The sequence below is a fragment of the Schistocerca nitens genome, chromosome 12 (genome assembly GCF_023898315.1).
Source record: "Schistocerca nitens isolate TAMUIC-IGC-003100 chromosome 12, iqSchNite1.1, whole genome shotgun sequence".
NCBI lineage: Eukaryota > Metazoa > Arthropoda > Insecta > Orthoptera > Acrididae > Schistocerca > Schistocerca nitens.
Window position 1 is genome coordinate 74,131,948 of NC_064625.1, and position 3,840 is coordinate 74,135,787.

A 3,840-nucleotide genomic window follows, 5' to 3' on the forward strand; every position below is an offset into this window, starting at 1 on the left:
AGCTTAGATGTAATCAGAAAAAGATATTGACCTAGAAATGCCATTTGACACGGTTTATTGGAAGTTACTACTTAAAACAATGCCAAAAGTAGGACTCTACCAGGACAGGCGACTAATTTTGTATATATACAAAACAGGCAAAGTACTGAAGCAGATATTAGTAGTACGAACAAAGAAGCAAAAAATCAGGACAGTGAGACAGGGGTGCCCTCTATGACATCACTTTTTAATATGTTCGTAGAAGAGGTAACAACAACGATGAAAGAAAAGACAATCAAATTTAATCACATGAATATTTACTGCATCAAATTTGCCGATGACATTCCAGTAGTGGCAGACTCAGAGAAAGACACTTAATACACTACTGGGCATTAAAATTGCTACACCAAGAAGAAATGCAGATGATAAACGGGTATTCATTGGACAAATATATTATACTAGAACTAACATGTGATAACATTTTCACGCAATTTCGGTTCATAGATACTGAGAAATCAGTACCCAGAACAACCACATCTGGCCGTAATAACGGCCTTGACACGCCTGGGCATTGAGTCAAACAGAGCATGGATGGCGTGTACAGGTACAGCTGCCCATGCAGCTTCAACACGATACCACAGTTCATCAAGAGTGGTGACTGGCGTATTGTGACGAGCCAGTTGCTCGGCCACCATCGACCAGACGTTTTCAATTGATGAGAGATCTGGAGAATGTGCTGGCCATGGCAGGAGTCGAACATTTTCTATGTCCAGAAAGGCCCGTATAGGACCTGCAACATGCGGTCGCACATTATCCTGCTGAAATATAGGGTTTCGCAGTGATCGAATGAAGGATAGAGCCACGGGTTGTAACACATCTGAAATGAAACGTCCATTGTTGAGTACACCATCGCAGGCGCTCCTGTCTGTGATGCAGCGTCAAGGGTAACAGCAGCCGTGGTCTCCGAGCTGATAGTCCATGCTGCTGCAAACGTCGTCGAACAGTTCGTGCAGATGGTTGTCGTCTTGCAAACGTCCCCATCTGTTGACTCAGGGATCGAAGCGTGGCTGTACGATCCGTTACAGCAATGTGGATAAGATGCCTGTCATCTCCACTGTTAGTGATACGAGGCCGCCAATCCAGCACGGCGATCTGTATTACCCTCCTGAACCCACCGATTCCGTATTCTGTTAACAGTCGTTGGATCTCGACAAACGCGAGCAGCAATGTCGCGATACAATAAACCGCAATCGCGATAGGCTACAATCCGACCTTTATCAAAGTCGGAAACGTGATGGTACTCATTTCTGCTCCCTACACGAGGCATCACAACAACGTTTCACCAGGCAACGACGGTCAACTGCTGTTTGTGTATGAGAAATCGGTTGGCAACTTTCCTCGTTGTAGATGTCGCCACTGGCGCCAACCTTGTGTGAATGCTCTGAAAAGCTAATCATTTGCGTATCAGAGCATCTTCTTCCTGTCGGTTAAATTTCGCGTCTGTAGCACGTCATCTTCGTGGTGTAGCAATTTTAATGGCCAGTAGTGTACAATGCTTAAAGCCTCACATCAAGAGATAACAAAACCAAAAGTAAAAATAGAAACCGAGCAGACGAAATTCATGGTTATAGACAAGAAAAGAGGCGGAAGATTGACTTAAGAATAGGCAGTGAACTAAAGGAAATTCACTATCTCGGTAGAGTTGCAAACGAAAAGATGTCTGACGGAAACCATAAGAACAGCAGTGCCCAAGAGTGCCTTCCAAAATAAGAAGAAACGTCTACCAAACGTCTACACCAGGTTCCACTCCTAAGAAAAAAAATTGTAAACATATTTGCATAGAGTGGCCTAGCATAAGGAGCTGAAACTTTCACATGAGGAAAGCAGAACAAAGATAATCTCGAGGATGCAGAAATGTGAGTCTAGAAGAGAACCGCAAGAACTAGCCGACTGACAGAAGAATGAATGAGGTAGTTCTACAAGAAGTAGCAAACAACAGGCAACTACAGAAAGTTATAGTCCAACACAAAAGAAAATTCCTTCTAAATTTTGTTTTGTTTATTTATAGACGCAATCACATTCTTGTGACACAGTCATAACCGGTTTCGGCCATACAACGACCGCCTTCATATTCTAAACGCGGCATACACTGAACACAGGTTCATGCGTTGTTTGACAAGTGTATGCCGCCTTTAGAATCTGAAGATGGTCATTTTATGGCCGAAACCGGTTATGACTGTGTCATAAGAACGTGATTGCGTCTATAAATAAACAAAAAAAAATTTACCAAATAATCAATCACTCACTCCATGGACAAAATGTCGTTTTTTCGAAAGACCCTTGGACACATAATTAAACAGGAAGTCACTTTAGTACACATTTTCAGAGGTTAGATCGTAGGGAAAGGAAAGGAGCGATTGGCCAAGAACAGCCTATTTATAAAGTATGACCAGTGAGATGGCATGTCTTTCTTACACTGACGAAAAGAAATCGCAAAACCAAGAAGGAGTTGCGCGACATAACCAATAGTTGGTAGGCCTGTTTCTATAGCTGAAATAGGATGTCTACTGAAATGTCACGCCATTCGCATAACAGTGGTGTCAGTAGCGGCACTATGAGGATGCAAATCATGTTTGTTTTAAGCGTAAGCTATTACGGTCTTGAGCGTTAGTCCCCCTTCAGATTGGACGCGGCGAGTCGATGACTAAGGCGACAAATACGTCATTATCAACACCCCACAGTTTGAAAGAAGGTCAGGTAACAGCACTAAGAGAAGCTGGATGTTCCTTCTCCGATACTGAAAGACTTGACAAGAATGTAGGCACTATACATGACTCATGGCAGCGGTGCTCTCGAGAGTTTACGGTCGCGAGAAGACCGGCATCCAGACGTGCGCGTGGCCTTGCCGAGAGGGGAGTATCAGGTTAGGCATAGGGCTCCGAAACATCGTACTGCATCTGCAGCAGCAATTTCAGCAGCAGTTGGCACCACAATGACGCAACGAACTGTTACTAATCGGTTAATCCAATGATAGCTGCGAGAGAAACCCCTTGTAGCGTGCTTTCCACTGACTCCGAACGCCCACCACTTACATGGCCGTGTGTTGGTTAGGACGAGGCAGCTAAGGGCCAGCAGACAACCTGTCTGTGTGATAGACACATTGGACCTACACCTGGGCTTACGGTCTGCAGCGCCAGGACTATTCTCCTGGTTATCCCACGCACCCTCAGAGGAAATTCGTACGTCAGTCTGGTGGTTAGACTTGTTGTGCCGTCATTCATAAACAGCATTCCATGGAGTGTTTTCCAGCAGGATAACGCTCTACCACATACCGCTGTTGTAATCGAACGTGCTCTAGAGAGTTTGGACATGTTACCTTGGCATGCTTCATTACGAGATCTGTCTCAGAGCACATATGAGCCATCATACGACGACACCACCGATCTCATCTACAACCAGCATTAACATACCTGTACCGAGCAACCAAATGTAGCAGGTATGGAACTTCACCCTACAGACTGATACCCGGCACCTTTACAACACATCGCATGCACGTTTTCATGTTTGCATCAACATTCTGGTGGTCACACCGGTTATTAATGTACCAGCAATTCACATTTGCAATAGATTATCTCATGCTTACATTGACTTGCGATCTTGCAATGTTAATCACTTAAATACGTTACCTAGCCAAATGTATTTCCAGAAATACACACATCAAAAAATGTTATGCCTCACCTCGGTTCCGAGAGTTTCGGCACCTATACATAAAATTGGAATGGAGATCAATATAAACACCATTTCCGCCCTTTTTATTACTTATGAAAACCACACATCGCATGTTGCATCACAACACAGCGA